The 22,948-nt window shown below is 38.8% G+C and overlaps 1 protein-coding gene and 2 pseudogenes across 3 annotated transcripts in view; 2 read left to right on the top strand and 1 right to left on the bottom strand.

Annotated features, from left to right (window-relative positions):
• Positions 1–22,948, bottom strand: part of BMPR1A (bone morphogenetic protein receptor type 1A) — a 130,571-nt gene that overhangs the window by 54,039 nt on the left and 53,584 nt on the right. For all 3 annotated transcript variants that reach the window (XM_012788028.3, XM_012788026.3, XM_020280422.2), the window contains one exon: positions 14,911–15,025. The gene's annotated coding sequence lies outside the window, so the exon portion shown is untranslated. The remainder of the gene's footprint in view (positions 1–14,910; positions 15,026–22,948) is intronic.
• LOC105884273 (large ribosomal subunit protein uL18 pseudogene) lies at positions 1,632–22,385 on the top strand (annotated as a pseudogene).
• Positions 6,002–6,102, top strand: LOC142875772 (uncharacterized; annotated as a pseudogene).

The raw sequence follows: 22,948 nt of genomic DNA, 5'->3' as shown, positions 1-22,948 counted from the left end.
ACCAAATCCATTGATTCTACTTTCAAAATCTACCCAGAACCCATGCCCTTCTTACTGCCTCCACTGTTCTCGCTCCAGTCCAAGCAACTAATTATTCACTTGGAATGGTGAAACAGCCTCCTAACTGGGCCCCTGCTTCCACCCTTGTCCGCCATGTACTCTCAACACAGCAGCCACAGTGATCCTAAGAAAAAGTGTATTAAACCACATCATGCCTCTCTTCAAACCCCTCCGCTGGTGCCCCCACTCACTCCACTGCACTGGACTCCTCGTTTTTTCTTTTGAGACAGAGTCTCACTGTGTTGCTTGTGCTAGAGTGCTGTGGCGTTAGCCTAGCTCACAGCAACTTCAAACTCCTGGGCTCGAGCAATCCTCATGCCTCAGCCTCTCAAGTAGCTGGGACTAAGGCATGTGCCACCATGTCCGGCTAATTTTTTTCTATTTTTAGTTGTCAGGCTAATTTCTTTCTATTTTTTTTAATAGAGACAGGGCCTCACTCTTGCTCAGGCTGGTCTGGAACTCCTGAACTGAAACAACCCTCCTGCCTTGGCCTCCTAGAGTGCTAGGATTACAGGTGTGAGACACCACACCCAGCCCTAGTTGTTCTTTGAACATGCATCCCTGCTAGTCCTGTCTCAATACCTTTGCATTTGCAGGTCCCTCTGCCTATCACATTATTCCTCCGGACATCTGTAATTACTTGCTGCCTTACTTCCTTCTAAGCGCTTACTCAAAACCCCTTTCTTACTTACAGGGTTCCTGCCCACCCTATTTGAAACTATAATCCCATCCCCATCCCTGGCACTCATTTCCTCCCTTTCCTGCTATTTTTTTTTTCTTTTTAGCAGTTGCCATGGTGTAATTTGATATATAATTTACTTTTCATTTTGTTTATTGCCTGCCACCTGTTCCAAAATATATACTCCACAAGGGCAGGAGTGTTAGTCTGTTTCATTCACTCTATATTTGTAGGCTCTAGAACAGTGCTTGGCACATAGTCGGTACTGAATAAATATTTGCTGAGGGAATGACTGAATAGAGCAGGAGGAATTAAAACATTATGCCAATACCTTTTACTTTTATATACAAACCAGACTTTCCCAAAAGAGCAGCATAGTGGATAAACTATCCCATTTCCTTATCTCAATACAACTGAAATGACACAGAAACCACACCATTTCCTTTTGCTCACTTCCAGCTCTGTGTCGAGATCCAGTGAGGAAAAATTTCCACTGTTTTCATGCGTATCCTCAAGTTTGAGATATGAATTAAAAGGTCTTAAGAAAAGCTTGTATAAGTAAACATCATGTCCCCAAATCTAAAATACTGCTTAAGGCAAACAATGGCTTGAGTTGTACTTCTACAGTACCATGTAGTTATATCACGTTAAATGACTGTGAGAATAATCACAGACAAAAAGACAACACAGTCTTTTCTTTAGTATATACAATGTGGTCTGACAAAGGGAACTTCAAAGCACTATTTAAACTCAACTGCAATCTTTCAGTAAATATAGGCATAAGTAAAGGTTCAAAAGTAATATTTATACGTGAATTTTAAGTTCTCAACTGCTCTGAATAAGAGCAAAGGGTGTTAAAAATCACAATTTTAACAATTTTTCCCCAACAAGCATGACCCACAAAGTACAGTATAGGAAACTAAAACCTTACAAACAAGTAGGTCTAAGAAAAAAACACCCTCAGATTGCATATCCCTGCTGTATGAATGTGAAGCCCAAGAACTTGGAAAGCCAAGAAGAGTTTGCCCCTTGTAATGAGACATCTACATTTTATTTTCTTTACTCTGTGTCACTTCTCTTCAGATTAAAATGTACTGCTTAGGGTGTTTTCATTAAATTCTGTGGCATGAAATGGACTTGACATTTCTTTGTCCTTTTTTTTTTTTTTTTTTTTTGAGACAGAGTCTCACTTTGTTGCCCAGGCTAGAGTGAGTGCCGTGGAGTCAGCCTAGCTCACAGCAACCTCAAACTCCTGGGCTCAAGCAATCCTCCTGCCTCAGCCTCCCAAGTAGCTGGAACTACAGGCATGCGCCACCATGCCTGGCTAATTTTTTCTATATATGTATTAGTTGGCCAATTAATTTCTTTTTATTTATAGTAGAGACCGGGTCTCGCTCTTGCTCAGGCTGGTTTCGAACTCCTGACCTCGAGCAATCCGCCCGTCTCGGCCTCCCAAGTAGCTGGGACTACAGGTATGCGCCACCATGCCTGGCTAATTTTTTCTATATATGTATTAGTTGGCCAATTAATTTCTTTTTATTTATAGTAGAGACGGGGTCTCACTCTTGCTCAGGCTGGTTTCGAACTCCTGACCTCGAGCAATCCGCCCGCCTCGGCCTCCCAGAGTGCTAGGATTACAGGTGTGAGCCACCGCGCCCGGCCTCTTTGTCCTTTTTTCCCTTTAAAAATTTTTAAGCTCCGGCACCTGATTTTTTCCTGAGATTTTTTAGTTTAAACACTTTTCAACTTGTCTTTTTATTTTATTTTAAGTCCCTCCTTCTGAAGCTGAAAACTGTTTTTTTATTTTTAAGAAAGGACTGTAACATACAGCATTATTTTGCAAATTGTTAAACTTTCTATAGATGTATAAAATTGTATAATTCTAGGTGTATAATTTTTTTTCACACAACATTGTGAGACATTTCCATGATGGAAATGTAGTTATTCTTAATTCATATTAAGTGTGTAGTTATTCTTAATTCATATTCACTGTTATGTAGTTTTCCATCCTATGAATATCTTATGGCTGTATTTACTCATTCTCCCGTTAATGGACATTTTATTTTTTATATTATTAAGGGATATGATCTCACTATGTTGCCCAGGCTGGAGTGATTGATCATAGTGTACTGCAGCCTCGAACTCCTGGACTGAAGCGATCCCCTTACCTCACTCTCCTTCCTGGGACCACAGGTGCATGCCACCACCCCCAACCATGTTGATGGACCTTTTAGATAGTTTCTAATATTTTGGCAAAAGCAATATGTCAATAACAAAAATTGGATAGATGTTTTTGCTGTTGTTTAGGCAAATAAATCTGTAGGCTAGCTTCCTAGAGTGGGATTCTGGGTCTAATGGTGGTTTTGGTAGATAAAGTTGACGGCTGAACTGCAGGTTTGAACTGCAAGGGTCCCCTTATATATGTGCCCCCCCCCCCCAGTACAGTTGGTCCTTCGTATAGCAACCAAACACAGATAAAAATACAGTATTCACTGAACATGAAACCTGCAGATGCACAGGACCAACTTTCCATGTGTACAGGTTCCCCAGGGTTGACTGCAGGACTTGAGTATGTGCCAATTGTGGTACCTGCGGAGGTTCCTGGATCCAATCCCTTGTAGATACTGAGGAATGACTGTATTCTGGATATGTGTGTGTGTGTTTTGCTTTTATTTTTAATTAACATAATTGTACATATTTATGGGGTAAAATGTGATATTCTGATACACGTATGTATACAATGTGTAATGATCAAATCAGGGTAATTATTACCCCAAACATTTATCATTTGTGTTGGGAACACTCAAAATTCTCTCTTCTAGCTTTTTAAAAATATACAACAAATTGTTAATTACAGTCACCCCACAGTGCTACAGAACACTAGAACTTTTTCCTCCTATCTACTATAATTTTTATCCATTAACCACCCTCTGGCTATCTCCCCCTACCCCAACAACTCTCCTCTTCCTCGCCTCCAGTAACCACTATTCTATTTCTATGATACTGTTTTATTTTATTTATTTATTTATTTTTGAGACAGAGTCTCACTTTGTTGCCCAGGCTAGAGTGAGTGCCGTGGTGTCAGCCTAGCTTGTAGCAACCTCAAACTCCTGGCCTCAAGCAATCCTCCTGCCTCAGCCTCTCGAGTAGCTGGGACTACAGGCACGCGCCACCATGCCCGGCTAATTTTATTTATTTATATATATATATATATATATATATATATATATAATTAATTATATATATATAATTAATTTCTTTCTATTTATAGTAGAGACAGGGTCTCGCTCTTGCTCAGGCTGGTTTTGAACTCCTGATCTCGAGTAATCTACCGCCTTGGTCTCCCAGAGTGCTAGGATTACAGGCGTGAGCCACTGCGCCTGGCCTATGATACTGTTTTAAACTTCCATATGAGTGAGAATGCACAGTATGTCTTTCTGTACCTGGCTTATTTCACTTAACATAATGTCCTCCAAGCCCTTGTTGCTGTGAATGACAGGATTTCCTCCTTCCTCTAAGGTTGAATAGTATTTCATTTCAATTTCCCCAGCATCATTTATTGAGGAGACTGTCCTTTTGCCAATGTATGTTCTTAGAGTCTTTGTTGAAAATCAGCTGGCTATAATTGCACGCATTTAATTCTGGGTTCTCTATTCAGTTCCATTGGTCTAAGTGTGTTTTTATGCCAGTAGCATGCTATTTACTATAGTTTTGTATCATATTTTGAAGTCTGTTAGTGTGATGCCTCCAGCTTTGTTCTTTTTGCTCAGAATAGCTTTGGCTATTTGCAGCCTTTTGTGGTTCCAATATGAATTTTAGGACTTTCTCTCCCCAATTTCTGAGAAGAATGTCATTGGTATTTTTATAGAAATTGTAATGAATCTGTAGATTGTTTTTGGTGGTATAGTCATTGTCACAGTATTTATTCTTCCAACCATGAACATGGGATGTATTTCCATTTGTTTGTGTCCTCTTCAATTTCTTTCATCAGTGTTTTACAGTTTTCTTTGTAGAGATGTTTTACCTCCTGGGTTAAAGGTGAAACCACTCCTAGGGTTTTGTTTTGTTTTTAGTTTTTGGTGGGAGGGGGTTGTAGTTACTGTAAATGGGATTGCTTTCTTGATTTCTTTTTCTGCTAGTTCTTTTTTTTTTTTTTTGAGACAGAGTCTCATTTTGTTGCCCAGGCTAGAGTGAGTGCCGTGGTGTCAGCCTAGCTCACAGCAACCTCAAACTCCTGGGCTCAAGCAATCCTCCTGCCTCAGTCTCCCGAGTAGCTGGGACTACAGGCATGTGCCACCATGCCTGGCTAATTTTTTATATATATATTAGTTGGCCAATTAATTTCTTTCTATTTATAGTAGAGACGGGGTCTCGCTCTTGCTCAGGCTGGTTTCGAACTCCTGACTTCGAGCAATCCACCCGCCTCGGCCTCCCAGAGTGCTAGGATTACAGGCGTGAGCCACCGCGCCCGGCCTCCTAATTTTCTTTATTGTTTTATTCTAGATGTTTTCTGATTTGCATTGTTATTTCTGATCTGTGGGCTTTACAGAATGTTTTTTAAAATTTCCAAGTGTGCCTACATACAGTTTGTTACTCATTTCCAACCTAAGTACCCTTCTTGTCAGAAAACATGGTTGATATTATTTGAAATATATTAGAACTTGCTGTACAGCCCAATGAATGGTCACCTTCATAAAATGCTCCATTGAGTGCTTAAAAGAATGTATGTTTTCTAACAATTGTGAGAGATTAACTTTTTTATTATCATCATCAAAGAGGCAGGGCCTCAATCTGTCAACAGGCTTGAGCACCATAGCTATTCACAGGCAGGATCATAGCTCACTGCAGCCACAAACTCTTGGTCTCAAGCGATCCTCCCACCTTACCTCCAGAGTAGCAGGGAACACAGACGTGTGCCACTGCATTTGGCTAGAACTTCTAACCAAATGATCTTGTCCTTTTCTCTGCTTAAAAAACTAAACATATCTTCATTTCATAGGATGGAGTTAGCAAGACATACAAAGAACGTTTGTGATCTGGCTCTGCCAAGCCCTCCACCAGCGTCCTTCCACTCCTCCACACCCTTATAATGCGGAAGCCCGTACAGCCCCTCTAACTTCATAGGCATTCCCTTCCAGACTTCCATTCCTTTGCATACCCTTTGTGCTCTCCCTTTGTTCTTTGCCAGGTTATACATATACAATTGTATATTGTATATATATACAATATACAATTGATTCTTCAAAGCTTAACCAGGACTGCTTGCTCTGGCAGCACATATACTAAAATTGGAATGATACAGAGAAGATTAGTATGGCCCCAGTGTGGATGACACACAAATTCGTGAAGCATTCTTTAAAATTAAAAAACAAAACAAAGCAAAAGAAACTTAACTAGGAGTAACCTTCTGTAGGCAATCCTTGATCCCTACTCATCCAGCTGCTTGGTCCCATCTCTACTTCTAGTGTACCCAGGAACGCACCATAGCTGCTTCACAGAACTGCAACATTCACTCAAAAACTAACTTGGCTATGTCCATGTACTGATTATCCAAGGCAAATAAAACAGACACAATTCCTCCTCTCATAAAGCTTAGTCAGGTGACATTTTTACTTACCTTGTAGCACTGTAATCTCCATTGCCTAGTACATTACTAAGTAAAGCAATAAATATTCAATAAATGAATAAAAGAAATAACAAATAATATTAATATCCCATTAAGGGAAATATAATTGGGGAGTTAAGCCAACTATAAAATCACATAATGCACTTTAACAGTTCCCTATAAGTATATTGGCACCTAAAAATACATGTCCAAACTGTACGGTAACAGCCAGTTACTACCAACACAATAATCTCTATCCAAGTACTAACTCAAGAATTTTGCTCCCATAATCACCACCCTTCTGTGATTTCTAGATGTCACAGAAATTTAGATCAACATCATAAAATGGAGAACCTTAATATATATAAAAGACCACTTTTGAAAATATTTCTGGGTTATTTCATATTTCTTACTACTAAGAAAGATATTAAATACCAAAATTAACTAATGAAGGAAAATAATACATAAACAGACCAATAATCTGACCTAAAATCAAGAGGTCACTGAGATGGATATGGGACAGAGGAGGGCAATGGGGTGAAAGGGCAGTGAAAAGGGACTTATGCTTTGGTGCATATCATTTAAATTTTTATATAAGAACATATTTAGGTGTTGCTTATGTCATCTTTTAAAAATTAAACACTTAGGCCGGGCGTGGTGGCTCACGCCTGTAATCCTAGCACTCTGGGAGGCCGAGGCGGGTGGATTGCTCAAGGTCAGGAGTTCAAAACCAGCCTGAGCGAGACCCCGTCTCTACCATAAAAATAGAAAGAAATTATTTGGCCAACTAATATATATAATATAAAAATCAGCCGGGCATGGTGGCGCATGCCTGTAGTCCCAGCTACTCGGGAGGCTGAGGCAGGAGAATTGCTTGAGCCCAGGAGTGTGAGGTTGCTGTGAGCTAGGCTGACGCCACGGCACTCACTCTAGCCTAGGCAAGAAAGCGAGACTCTGTCTCAAAACAAAAAAAAAAAAAATTAAACACTTATAAAAAGAGGCAGCAAGGCCTTCCCTAAGTCCTACTCCACAAAAGATGGAAAAGAGGAGGGGAAGAATGGAGGGAGGAAGAAAAGAATGTAGGAAGCAGATGTGATCAGAGGTTAAATGGGAATTTCTAACTGAGGCACCTAGATTGGAAATTATCTTACACATGGTTGAAACGATAAGATGGAAGCGCAGGAAAGAGGTTATTAGGCTGGAAGATAATATTATGAACTGAAATGTCACTACAGAGCATGAAAAGATGCTACCAAAAAACTTGCATACCCTCCCCAACTGTATCATACACAGCTGCATATTCACAAACAACCTGAATCTAAAACCACCTAAACTGGAGACAAATCAAATAAGTAAAGGAGAAACATAACCTACCAAACGTAAAATTAAGAAAAAATAATGGTATCTTAAAATTTTAGTTATGAGGAGGCAGCTGGGCATGGTGGGCTCACACTTGTAATCCTAGTACTCTGGGAGGCCAAGGCAGGAAGATCGATCAAGGTCAGGAGTTCGGGACCAGCCTCAGCAAGAGTGAGACCCCCCTCTCTACTAAAAAATAGAAAAAAATTAGCTGGGCAACTAAAAATAGAAAAAATTAGCTGGTTATAGTAGCGCATGCCTGTAGTTCCAGCTACTCGACTCAGGAGGCTGAGGCAGGAATATCCCTTGCTTGAGCCCAGGAGTTTGAGGTTGCTATGAGCTAGGCTGACAACATGGCACTGTAGCCTGGGCAACAGAGTAAGACTCTGTCTCAAAAAAAAAAAAAAAAAAAAAAAAAAAGCTATGAGGAGGCAGAATGGAAGCGTGAGAATAAACTTTCTATGCCTCGTTTTCTAGAGTAGCACAAGAACTAAAAAGCCTGAGGACAAGGCCTGGATGATGTTTCTGAGACCATGGGTTCTAGGCTTCTCTACAGAATTGAGTGGGTGTGTGGCTAAATTTTCAATGGGGCCTGAAGAGAAACCAATATTCAAGATACAGCTCATCTTTCCTCCATGCCTAAGGGCTAAGTGTAGCCTTGCTGCACGCAGGCCCTCAAAAGGCTGGCTAGACCTAACACATCTCAGCAGACCCTCATAGGCTACAATGCTATAGAATTTTGCATTTGGAGGTGCCTAGAAACACTGAGGACTCCTCCCACAGCTTCGAGAAATGGGCAACAGTTTGATACACACAGTATAGAAACAATCCTGCCTTCCAATGCCTACTGGACAATAGATGCGTACAGTCAGAACTAAGAGCGAGCTCAGGGAACCCAAACCACCTAAGAGTAAACAGAAAAAAATACAACTCATTTAAAGGGAACTAGGTAATAGGCAGGAAGACTAAGCTTAAAACTATGACCACTCAAGCAGAACCAGCGAATCAGGTGACTCTGAAGTTGTCAGTTTTGATTAGGGGCCAGAGGAGAAGAGGCTCTCAGCAAATCAAGCCCCAGAGCTAACTGCCCTGATGCTCAGGCTCAACAAAGCTCCAGGGCACTAGAGGTATCAGTGGTAGACTGAGATGCTGTGCACATTTTCTGGTAAGTCCCTACAGGAGAGTTGCAGCACAGACCTCTAGATTTCCTGAAGTAAGCACAAGCCTTCGATAGCACTGTCTGAAAAGCAGCTCCTGACAATGATCCTCGACCCCAGTAGAGAACTCAACCACAGAATGCCGAGGATTTTATGACAGAGCTACCCATCATAATCCACCAATTCACAAGGTCAGGTGCAGCAGCAATCCACTCCAGGATGGAAGTGGTATTTTTGGAATAGAGCCTAGACAGGTCTAGAGGGCCTGCCTCTAGTAAACTGTAAGAGGTAACTAGGCACCTCAGGTGTCCTACCCTTATCACACTGATTTTTTAAATTTCTCCTTGCATCAATAACTTCATGGTAGGTAAATTTGGGTCCTGGTTCACAGATACAAGTGAAAAATGGACTGTGCTGCTCTACAGCCATACTCAGGGCTATGAAAGACAATGGTGAAAGGACATTCTCTCAATGGATATCATGAAGGGAGAAGTGATCAGAGGAGAAAAAATGTGGACCTTTGGGCACTGGAAAATGGTTTGGCTGATTGGTTGGCGGATGGAAGGGACAAAACAGGAAAATAAGTGAAAAGGGGGCTGGAGAAGAGGTATGTTGATGGTCCTATGGGAGTCAGCAAAGTGCCAATCTTTATGTTTTATATTAATGCCCACCACAAAGCACCACCAACGGAAGAGGCATTTAACTGCATCCCAACTACCAGTAGAAGACTCGTTAGTGGCTGTCAGCCAACTTCTGCCCTTGGCCTTCATGCCTGAGCAAGAGGCCATGAATGGAGCCATTACAGCAACAGAGGAAGGCGTTATATGGGCACAACTACCTGGGCGCCTTCTTATGAAGGGTTATCTAATTACTGCCACTGCTGAATGTCAATGACACAGACAGGTGCAGAACTAACACTCCAGATGTGGGTTCGCCTTCTTTGCCCAGAGTACACCCTTGTAGAGCATCTCATGCTGAATATCAATTACGGCCTCAGGACCAGCTGCCCTAGTAGGGATTAGAGATTATTCTACTAACCCTCTTGTTTTAGATATTTCTATTAGTGATCATAACCAGCGACCACACTGAAGGGTCAGTGACAGAGTGGACTTGACGGGGCATAAGGGAATCTTAGTGATACAAGGGCCCGACTCTAGCAGACACTTGCAGAGCTGTACAACACATCCCCTCGGCCCACCTTTCTCACTGCAGCCACGGTGGACAGTTCCAGGCACTGTCTGACAGCATCTGGCATCAAGTATGAGCCCACACACTACTCTGTTTTTCTCCTCAGAGACTTCTTCAAAGCTAAAGACGACAGTTCAGCAGTAGGGAGGCATAACCACAGACATGCTAGAGTTAAAGCTCATGGAGCAACTCTCAATTAACAAAAGATGAAAGTTAGTGGATAAATGTCTCAAGCTCCCTGTCCTTTGGTGGGACAACAGTGAGGTATGTTCAGAGGGTTACTAGGGGAACGGAAGCCCAGTTCTGTTGCCCATACTGGCAACTGCCTCATTAATACACTTTATGTAACTTTACACTCTTATCTGTCCGCTTTTCCCATTCTCTCACGTCTGCTTTATTGGTTCATCACCCAGAAAACCACTAGCTGTAAGTCCTTTTCTTAGGCTGAACTTTCAAGGGAACCCAAACTTATGAGGTGGTGAAGTCAGGATCACACTGAGCAATCTGGCTCTACTGCCTGTGCAGAGTATGCTGCACTTTGTTTAAACAGAGTACACTGCCCCTTTGAAGTAGTTATGTGTGCTGTACTTATGGGGCATTAAACCTAAATTAGAAGCAATGAACAAGTGTACACACAGCAACATGAGCTCTGTTTAGTGTTGAAAAATTTTAAAAGGGCAAAGTATTTGTAGCAAAACTTAGTTGGGTCAATTAAACACACATACCAAGAACACTATTTATGTTTTATATGGATACATTCATTCGAAGAAATATAGCAAACAAATTAGAATGGTTCCCTATGGCACGAGAGGAAAAATAGAGTGGAGGATCAAGAATAAAGGAGATACTACAAAATAACAATTGAGGGGCCTTATAGAAAACAAAGATAGTAATTTTCCCGTCGTGAATTAAAGGTATGATTAACTCAAGTTTTTGAATCATAGTCCAAAATAAAAATTATAAAAGGGAAAACACTGCCATTACTTAAATAGAAAAGGATTACATGTCATGAACAGGAGATATCAAGATAAATATACAACTATTAAAATTTTTAAAAATTCAGCCAAGCACAGTGGCTCATCCTATAATCCTAACACTTTGGTAGGCCAAGGTGGAGGATTGCTTGAGGCCAGGAGTTTGACACCAGTCTGGGCAACATAGGGAGACCGTTTCTCTAACAAAAAGTATAAAAATTAGCCTGGTCATTATAGTGCCAGCTATTTGGGAGGCTGAGGCAAATGGACTGCTTGAGTCCAGGAGTTTGAGGTTGCAGTGAGCTATGATGACGCCACTGTACCTAGACTGGGCCACAGAGTGAGGCTCTGTCTCCAAAAAGAAAACAAATTAAATCGCTTGCCTTCTGTGAGTGTGGAAAAAACTCGAACTGTTTTTCCTCTGCTTTCTCACCACAACAATCAACACAGAAGACTTATATAACCCAATGTGTGGGGACAAACAAGCAAGTAGTCAATTCTGCATCAGACACCACCAGGGTGTCCTCCAACACAATTCCAACACTATTTACCTGGAAATAGAATCAGACCCTACAGGCTGAAGACTCAGTCCTCAAGAATGTCCCCCACTTCCAATGCTAAGTCCAAGCCCCAGGTTATTTTGCCCATGCTTTTGACCAACCAGCTATAAATTGGGGTTCCCACAGCCCCTTCCTCAGGCTCGATTAACTTGCCAGAGCACTCATGGCAGGGAAACAGGTTTGCTGATTTATCATAAAGGACTTTACAAAGGATACAGATGAAGAGGTGCATAGAGCAAAGTAGGGGGAAGGGGTGCCTTTCCTAGGTATACCACCCTCTAGGAACCTCCACATGTTCAGCTATCCTGAAGCTCTCCAAACCCAGTTTTTTTTTGTTTTTATGGAAGCTTCATTGTATGGGCATGATTGGATAAACCACTGGCAATTGTTGATCAACTTAATCTTGAGCTCTTTTCCCCTCCCTAAAGGCTGATGGGGGTGGGAGTGAAAATCCCAACCTTCTAAGCCTGCCTTGGTCTTTCTGGTGACCAGCCTCCATCCTGAAGCTATCTAGGTGCTGCCAGCCTTCAGTCAATCATTAGCATATACAAAGACATCACTTTGGAGATTCCAAGGATTTTAGTTGTATGCCAGGATACAATTTGACTAATGAAATATATATTTTATAATATCATACCTTCTAATTTCCACTCAGCAGTCTTCTACTCATCCTTCAAGACTCTGTTCAAATATCATTTCTTATGTGAACTCTGCCTGACAATTTGCTCCTTAGCTTTTCTAGGTGATACCAATACTTTCTTTTGACATGATTACATATGTCTTGTTTACATTTTTTGAAAAATTATAATCACATATAACTATGGAGTACAAAGTGATGTTATGATGTATGTGTGCAGTGTGAAATGATCCAATACACTTTTTCAATTATAATATAGCACTTTTCGAATTGTACTTGAATAACTGTTTACATGCTCATCTCTCAACAGACTATTTTTTTTTTTTTTTTTTTTTAGAGACGGGGTCTCGCTCTTGCTCAGGCTGGTTTCGAACTCCTGACCTTGAGCAATCCGCCCGCCTCGGCCTCCCAGAGAGCTAGGATTACAGGCGTGAGCCACCGCGCCCGGCCTCAACAGACTATTTTTTGAGGGTAAAGCAAGGAACCTGATTTACTGACCATTTTATCTTCTCAACACTTAACACAGTGCCTGGCATAGATCAGGTGTTTAATACATGTTTAAAGGAAGAAAATAATGGACAAATGGAGGCAAAGGTGCCACTCACTCAGTGCTATACTTTTGAGAGGTTTTAATATTAGAGGAGTTTGTCCTTACTTGGATGGTAAAGGGGGATTAGAAAAAAGGAGATGACGAGAACATTTGTGATACAATATAGAGGTAAAACCAGTAGGACTGGAGCTCTGGCTGAGGGCAGGAAGCAAAAGATGAGGAATCAGATACAACACTGAGACTCTGAGCTGGGTGACAAAGAGTTCCACTAAAAGAGGGATACTGGGAATGAAGCTCATGATGAACTAAGTGGTAGACAATCAATGTGAAGCCTGAGGTGTTAACACACTAAGCCATCCTGCAAACAGTTGGAATTATGGGTCTGAAGCTTAGAGAAAATGTCACACCAGAAAGGGAAAGTTAAGAGAGATCATTTTAGAGGTAATTGTTGAAATCATGAGATTAGGAAAGACAAAGAAAAAAAACAGAAGAATTTCAAAGATAAAAACCTTGAGGTTGGCCGGGCGCTGTGGCTCACGCCTGTAATCCTAGCTCTTGGGAGGCCGAGGCGGGCGGATTGCTCAAGGTCAGGAGTTCAAAACCAGCCTGAGCAAGAGCAAGACTCCGTCTCTACTATAAACAGAAAGAAATTAATTGGCCAACTGATATATATATAAAAAAAATTAGCCGGGCATGGTGGCGCATGCCTGTAGTCCCAGCTACTCGGGAGGCTGAGGCAGAAGGATCACTCGAGCCCAGGAGTTTGAGGTTGCTGTGAGCTAGGCTGACGCCACGGCACTCACTCTAGCCTGGACAACAAAGTGAGACTCTGTCTCAAAAAAAAAAAAAAAAAAAAAAAAACCTTGAGGTCATTATTTAAGAGAAAGAAGAGAAAGGAAAACATTATGAAGAACTAATTAAAGAAGTTGAATTAGAAGAGCACTGGGTCATAGAAACCAAGAAAATTTCAAGAAAGAAAATATGACAATTACTACAGCAATAAAAGAATATGAAAACTAATAAAGAATTAGAGAGTCAGAGTATTTTTCAGAGGATACAGTTTAGCAGGGGCAGTGGAGGATGAGTGAAAGCTGTGAGCAGAAGCAACAAAGTCCACCACTTTCAGAAGTGAAAGTAGAGACTGTTTCATAACAGTCTGCCCTATCTATTTTTTAAAACATAGATTCCTGAAGAATTCAAACCTTTTACCTAACAATTTCAGTCTCTATATGGATTTTACACCAATGAGCTTGATTTCCCTGTACATATTGTCTTAGAATGGCTTCTTTTGTCTTGTTTCTGGCATGACTACAGATCCTATTTCTTTAAATTCTATTTCCTACTTCTTTAAATCAAATTCTATTTCTAAAGATCTATTATACTGACATGTTAAAAATCTTATCCTGAGTTCTAAAATTTGTGAAACTTTCAGAATATAAACATTCATTTTTTTAAATATAGTATACCATTCTGAACTCTGCTTTGCCATCTTGAAGAAAAAAGTAAATAAACTAATGCTTATTTTCTACAAGTACAGTTAATAAAATGATACTAGTAAGAATAAACATTTTTCACTCCTGAAGAGGTTCAACATTTATAAGAAGAGGAAAATATATTAGAATTACTTATGAACTTATGAGGAAGGTGATTAAAGAAACTAATATAGACTTGTGGTATTATAAAGAAACTAGGCCGGGCGCTGTGGCTCACGCCTGTAATCCTAGCTCTTGGGAGGCCGAGGCGGGCGGATTGCTCAAGGTCAGGAGTTCAAAACCAGCCTGAGCAAGAGCGAGACCCCGTCTCTACTATAAATAGAAAGAAATTAATTGGCCAACTGATATATATATAAAAAAATTAGCCGGGCATGGTGGCGCATGCCTGTAGTCCCAGCTACTCGGGAGGCTGAGGCAGGAGGATCGCTTGAGCCCAGGAGTTTGAGGTTGCTGTGAGCTAGGCTGACGCCACGGCACTCACTCTAGCCTGGACAACAAAGTGAGACTCTGTCTCAAAAAAAACAAACAAACAAACAAACAAAAAAAAACTAAAGAAGCTGAAATAATACTGCAGTGATAATTTTCAATTGTTAAGAATGAGAATTTTCATATTGATTATTTTATTAAAAGGAAAAGTCTTTTTCTTACCTCAGAAATGCAGCTAGATAAAACTGTGTTTCCAATTTTCTCCAAACAGCTTTGACCTATGCTTCCATCTCATGAATTCCAAGACAGTATTAAACTGATGCATATTTTCATAAATCTGTTTAGAAAAAAAGAACTTATTTAAGACTGGAAGAACTTTTGTTTTTCAGAATAACACACGTAGAAGCAATGCTAAAAATGTTTTCATGTGTTAAACTATACATTTTTCAAAGTAAAGTCAACGAAAAGTTCTACAGTTTTTTAGAAACCTATTACTTTGCCATTTTCCCCAACCTCTGCCCAAAGAAGTTTTTAGTTAGTTCTGTAGAAAAAGTACTTACATATAAAATCTATGTTAGCTTTAAGCTTTGAGGGGGGGAAAAAAATCTCATCTCAATTTGGAAAAACAGAACCAGGTAGAAGCAGCACTAAAATTTATAATTCTGTAATATTCAGATTCCCATTTAGGCAAAAATATATTTGACCACCTAGCTAGTATCTCTTTTTTCATTTTTTATCACAAAGCCTCATAACCAGTTTTAATTTCAGCTGAACTTCTACTTAGAACACTAGACTTGTGAAGATAAACAATTAATTGCACTGGTTGGTCTAAGTCCAGGGATAGGTTTTAACTACTGTATGCTAATACTGCCATTAATACCCTACCGATTAAGGAGAAAATATTCACAATTTCATCTAAAAGATGAAACGTTAAAACATTTAATTTATTTAAAGATCTGTGTGCTGTTTTGCTTAGGATCTCAAAAATAATTTTATTGCATTTATCTTGTAACTGAAACTTGAAATAGCAAAGTATTCTGTTTCGTATTTTAAAGTGAGCTAGCTGTCTGTACATTACTTATGTCCCACTGCAAGGTCAAATGCCTTTGTCTTCAAGTCCATTTAGAAGTATCATTTGTGTCACCCTGAGGTTTAGTAATCTTGGCAATAATGACTCAATTCATGTAAACTGGGGCAACCTGAACCGGTCTAGCATATCAGATAGCAGTCTTTCTTAAAGACAAGAGTCTCCACTAGGCAGACAGGCGGCCACAGGACCATGCTAAATCTTTCATGGTCCAACTAAAGACAGCCTGACCCTGAAAGCAATTAGTAATGCTTTGTCTGCATTTAGGAGCCTTTAACAGTCTTCTCAATGCACTAGTTACCCACAACTTAACCAGATCCTTACCATTTTTCAGAGTGCCCATGACTATAATACTCTCAGACTATCACTCAGGGAAATGGGGGAGGGCAAGAATGGAGACTTGGTTTTTAATGTTTTTCTGAGATGTTCATAATCTTAAAGAATTTCCCTTATACTAATCAAAAATGAAAGGTATTGTATTCCCATTTTAGAAATGGCATAAAGATTTTTCTCCAAAACCATTCTTTGCCAACTACTCCATTCATCCGTAAGGGAGTGTATGAAAAAGAGAGACAGACAGACAGAAGGCAATCATTGTATTAATATTAAACAAAGTTCAGATTAATCTATTCCTGAAAAAGTGCAGTCCATCAAAGTGTCTCTGTTTAAAAATATATGAACCAGGCTGGACGCGGTAGCTCACGCCTGTAATCCTAGCACTCTGGGAGGCGGGAAGACTGCTTGAGCTCAGAAGTTCGAGACCAGCCTGAGTAAGAGCGAGACCCTGTCTCTACTATAAATAGAAAGAAATTAGCTAAGCAACTAATAATAGAAAAAAATTAGCCAAGCACGGTGGTGCATGGCTGTAGTCCCAGCTACTCAGGAGGCTGAGGCAGGAGGATCGCTTGAGCCAAAAGAACTTTCAAATATCTCATTTTCAAAGTCCAAGACCCCAGATCATCCATTCTCTCTCTGTCTTCTCACAAGTACAAACACTCAACAAAACAGAAACTTCAGAAAACCTTTCTAAAGATTAAACTTAAGACTGGCTGAGGAAGATCAACTAAGATTTGATTTCACTACTCAGAGGTAAACAAAAGATAATCAAAGGAAAGGATGTGCTTCATGTATAGGTCTGCAAACTACATTATATTATACACAGTAAAAATTGTGTGAATAAAGGTTAGGAACTTCACAATACAGTACTAGGTAATTTACCACAGGCTTTTAGCATTATAAACTTGTGTTCAACAACTATAAGAGATGCTACTTAAACTTGAACACTAAATAATAATTTTTTCACCAAAGATTTTGTCTCTGAAATTTTCAAGCTTATTAGTTGTAGAAACTAAGAGAAACACATCGGAGCTTCCTAATGACTTGGAATAAATGAAGATCAAACCTTTCTAAATATATTCTAACATTTTATAATTCAGAGCTAACATTAAAATTTCCTCAATAACTATTTGCAAACAAATGCAAAAAATCATTCTAATTTCACATTTTCTTTAAAAATATCTTTTTCTGCCATCAAAATGTACATATCCTTCTTGGTTTTCAAAATTATTAAAATGGTTAAATCTTAAACCATCAATGTATTTAAAGATCACTAATCATACAGAGCCCTTCAGGGATACACACTGATTATGGATATTATACTAGTTATCTTGGACTCTGAGGTGTTATAGAATATTACCCATTGATTTCTGTGTTAGTAAGATTTGCTTTATAGGAAAGAATAACATGAATATGCTTTTGATAAATATACTCCATCTAAGACAAAATTTAAGATTAGAGTTTGTACCACATATCAAAACGTAGTGGAATTCTTAGTATTCTGAAGAATCAGCAACATTGATTGCACATTTTGTTCTTCTACCACTCCAAATCCTCTCTTCACTATCTTCATTTCTCCTTTCCTCTCAGCACCCATGAAAAGCACCTCATATACTATACAAACATTGCTATAAACCTCCATCTGCATTCACATAACCATTATTTAAAAATCAAATTACAAAATATTCTACACTTTACAAACATTTCAGTTGGGATCTTAAAATAAAGGTACTACTGTTAAAACCTTCAGTACATTAACTAGAAAACAAACAGTATGCTCTATAAAGACATAATACAGTTTATTTAAAAATAACTCAAATGCACAGTATAATTTAGGCTAATTCATCATGTATTTCTATAATGAAACATATGACCACATAACACAGAAAAGGAGGGTCAACTCATGAATGGCTTGTATTCTACAGTTCCAAAAGTTCATTTATAAATTGAATATAAGATTGATTTTGAAACTCAAGATAAGTTTTCTCATAATACCAAACATATAAACAGTCATATTAAATCCATAATACAAATAAACTTAAGTGTACAATTCTATCATAGCACTCTTCTGCTTAAGTTTATTTCTAAATCAAACTGTATGTTTCTTATTCATTTCTGTATCCTAGAATCTACAGTTAATGACACAGTAGGATTTTAGCAAATATTAGCCTGATCTGAAGTATTGAACAGGAACAACTCAGTGATTTGAAACTGAGTTGTCTAGAAAATCCAACCTGTCTGAACAACAAAAAAGAACCAAAAGGAGAGGGGGAAAAGGCTTCTTCCATGAAATATGAGAAAAAGATACTAATACTTGGGCTAGACATCTCTGATCTAAACCAACTATGGCAATTTCTATTCCCTTTGCCTGTGGGTAGTTTGGCAACAAGGATTTAATCCAATTCTGGTCAATAAGACAAGAGAGAAGAGGGAACTTCCGGGAAAAGTTTTCCTGGCTAATAAAAAAAGACACCCAGGTGAAAACATCTTAACTCCCTCTCCCTTTTTTGCATACAATTCTGTGTTTGAAATGTGTCAACCAGAACTGTGGTAGCACAGGACCACAAGGACAACCCAAAGATTTGGCAGCAGCATTAAAAGATGCAAGGAGCCTGGGTCCTTGGTGATACTATTATGCCTAAATGAATTAATTCTAGAACCATCTTAACTTGCATCTTTTTATTATATTAAATTATCTTTTTGTTTAAGCAATTTTCAGTTGCCAAAAGTAACCCAGAAGATACAGTGATTTAAGAACAGACACACCATTTATTTCCATGAATTCAACTGTTATCTACACAATATTAACTCCCCTAAATTTTTACCTCAGCCCAGATATTCTTTTGAAGTAGATATATGCTTTCAAACTACCAAATACCTCTGTTAAATATTACAGTGGTACATCAAGACAACAGTATCAATATAAAAGCCATCACCTACTAGCACAAAAATTGTTTATATACCTGTAATTCACTTTTTGGGCTAACAGTAGCACAATCTACCCAACTGCCAAAGTTTGAAATCTTGGGATCATAAACTCTACCCCCTCAGCTTTATATAGTATATTTAGGCAGTTATTAAATGCTGCCTGTTCTAAATCTGATATACGTATCTTTAAAATCTTTCTCTCTCTCTCTCCATATACATCATGTAGTGCAGGCTCTCCTCTTTCTTACAGCCCACCTCAATTCTTACCTCTATTCATTGTCCCTGTGTTTCTAAAAGATCACTGTGCTTTATGAAAAGATTATAAATATCATGTGTCATTATGAAAATACAAACTCAAACTACAATGAGATACTGCTCCATAGCCATTAGAATGGCCAAAATTAAAAAGACAGACCATACGAAGTGTTGGTGAACACACAGAGAAACTAGAACCTTCATACATTGCTGATGGGACTATAAGATGATGCAGTCACTTTGGGGAACAATTTGCCAATTTCCTAAAGTTACATATAAACTCACCATAGGATCCAAAATGTCCTCTATATAGGAACCTAAACAAGAGAAATGAAAACATGTATCCACACAAAGACCTATCTACAAATGTTCACAGCAGCTCTATTCATAATATCCCCAAGATGGAAACAGTCCAAACTTCCATCAACTGCTAAATGCTAAATGCATAAACAAAGTGTGGTATAACCTCATAATGGAATACTATCAGACAATAAAAAGGAACAAACTACTAATACATATTACAACATGAATGAGCCTCAAACATGCTAGGTGAAAGAAGTCAGATGGAAAATACTACATATTATATGATTCCATGTATATGAAATGTTTAGAAAAGGCAAATTCAGATACAGAAAACAAAGCAGTGGTTGCCTAGATCAAAAGGTAGAAGTGAGTAACTGTGGGAAGTGGTGAAAATGTTCTAAAATATTCATAGCACAACTCTAAAAATTTTCTAAAAATAAAAAGCATACTTTAAAATTTTTCAATGATTTCCAATTATTTACAAAATAAGTTCAAATTCTTTAGCAGGGCACTCATAGACTGCTAGAATCTGCTTTCATCTATTTAACCTGCCTGTCAACTGCTACAATCCCTGTCAAAAAGTCTCTTGCTGGCTATATTAAACTATGTCTTTGCTATTTCCTAAATATGCCAGGCTACTTTGTGCTTCTATCTTTCTTCATATTTGCAATTCCACTTCAAAAGTCAAAATGTTCTTATCTTTTATCTTTTGCCAGGTGAACTTCCATTTGTCCTCACACAGACCTACCTCAAATATCTCTTCCTTGTTAAATCTTCCCCATTCCCTTACGTAATTATTCTAAAGGAGTCCAGTAATAACACATTGTGCACTTATCATAGTGAATTATGATGAATTACTTATACATATTTCATCTTTACAAATGTTATTGTACAGCAATAGCATTATACTAGGGCTGTGTCCCTAGTGTTTTAAGCATAGTCCAGTGCCCAGCATATAGGAGGTAATCAATAAACTTGCGAATACATGAATAATATATTACACTGAACAGAAAAATCCAAAAGTAGGTAAAATGAGCTCTGCACTAGAAAGACACTTGTATAAGGATGCTTATTCCCACTATTACATAAGAAAAATAAGAAGTTATCCAATGTCACCTAAATGTTTATCAGAATGGAATCAAGTAAACAGTTATACTAAACACTATACATTTAAAAGAATGAGATATCTATTTTTATGGACATGGAAAGAGGTCCCCAAATACTTTAAGTTTAAAAAGAACTATAAAATAAGTCATTCTTCTTATTTAAAAAAGAAAACAAAACTATACATGTCTACAGAAGTGCATGTGTGCATCACGTATTAGGAAGGTGAAAAGCTGGCTGGCAGGCTACATATGCAACTGCTATGGTGTAGACAAAAAATGGAAATAACATAACACCTGCCCATCAACTGACAAATGGATAAACAAAACATGGTCTATCCATACAGTGGAATATTATTCAGCCCTAAAAATAAATGAAGCCATAGAAAGAACTGATTCATGATACAAAACGGATGGATGAACCTGAAAAGTATGCCAAGTAAAAGAAGCCAAATACAAAGGCCACATATTGTATGACTTCATTTATACAAAATATTCAGAATAATCAATTTCATAGAGATAGAAAGTAAATCAGCTGTTGTCTAGGGCTGGAGGGTGGGAGTGGGAATGGAGAATGACACCAAAAACATGATCCATGGAGAAAAAGACATAATAATAAACTGGACTTGATCAAAATTAAAAACACTTAACTCTACAAGACCCTGTTGGGAAGGTGAAAAAAGGTACAGACTAGGAGAATATATTTGCAAACCACATATAAAACAAAGGACTCATCTAAAATATAATAAAGAAATCTCAAAACTCAAAGTCTGTGTGGGGGGGGCTTATAGACTCGGGTCTCTATTCAGCAGGATGGGGTTTGTAACTAGGCCTTATTCTTAAAGGCCTACTTTAAGAGATACCAAGTGAAATTTAGAAGATGATGAGAGGGTAAAACTGATTACTACACTTGGAAACCTTGGAAACACTTGGCGATATAGGGTAAAAATAAGCACAACACACCCAAATTCAGAATGATAGTTTGTGTAACTAACATACCATTTGTCAGACTGCTTATGCCAATATAGAAGGGGATATGATAGTCTTTACAAATGTTACAGTTAATGCACATGAGCTACCAAAATATGGTGTGAAGGTTGGCCTAACAAATTGTGCTGCAACACACTGTACTGCCCTGTGGCTGGCCCACAGCCTTCACAGTAGGTTTGGCATGGGCAAGATCTACAAAGGTCAATGGAGGTGACTGGAGATGAATACAAAGTGGAAAGCTTCGATGGCCAGCTTGGTGCTTTTACCAGCTATCTGGAGGCAGCCCTTGCAAGAAACACCACTGTAAATAAAGTTTCTGGGGCAATGAAGGGAGCTGTGGATGGAGGCCTGTCTATCCCTCAGAGTACCAAACAATTTTCCTGGTTACGAATCTGAAGGCAAGGAATTTTAACACAGAAGCACATCGGAAGCACACCATGGGTCAGAATGTTGCAGATTGTATGTGTAATCTAGTGGAAGAAGATGAAGATGCTCACAAGAAACAGTTCTCTCAATACATAAAGAACGTTTCTTCAGACATGATGGAGGAGATGTATATGCAAGAAAGCTATACGAGATAATCCAGTCTACGAGAAGAAATCCCAAGAAAGAAAATGTCGCTTGCCCAGAACATAGATTGGGTAGCTCAGAAGGCAAGCTTCCTCAGAGCTCAGGAGCAGGCTGCTGAAAGCTAAGCCAAACAGCAATTTTCTATGAAGATTTTTCAGATAAAGACAATAAACTTATTGATTAAGCAGAAAAAAAAAAAACCAAACAAACCCAAAACAAACAGAAATCTCAAAACTCAACAGTACAAAAAATTTCAACTAGAAAATGGACAAAAAATATGAAGAGACATTTCACTGAAGAGGATATATAGATGACAAATAATCCCATGAAAAAATATGGTCATGGGATTTCATGGGTCATGAAAAAATATGGTCAACATTACTGGACATCAGGGAAATAGAAATTAAGACTAAGACTATGCTGAGATCATCACCACATACCTATTGGCACAGCCAAAATAAAAAAGTGACAAAACAAGGTGCTGACAAGAATGTGAAGAAAATGGATCTCTCATGCATTGCTGGTGAGCATGTACAATGGCACAGCCCGGCTAAAGATAGTGTTTTGGCCGGGCACGGTGGCTCACGCCTGTAATCCTAGCACTCTGGGAGGCCAAGGCAGGCGGATTGCTCAAGGTCAGGAGTTCAAAACCAGCCTGAGCAAGAGCCAGACCCTACTATAAATAGAA

This window comes from Microcebus murinus, chromosome 14 (genome assembly GCF_040939455.1).
Source record: "Microcebus murinus isolate Inina chromosome 14, M.murinus_Inina_mat1.0, whole genome shotgun sequence".
NCBI classification, from domain to species: domain Eukaryota; kingdom Metazoa; phylum Chordata; class Mammalia; order Primates; family Cheirogaleidae; genus Microcebus; species Microcebus murinus.
This window is presented reverse-complemented; position numbering and strand designations above follow the sequence as displayed.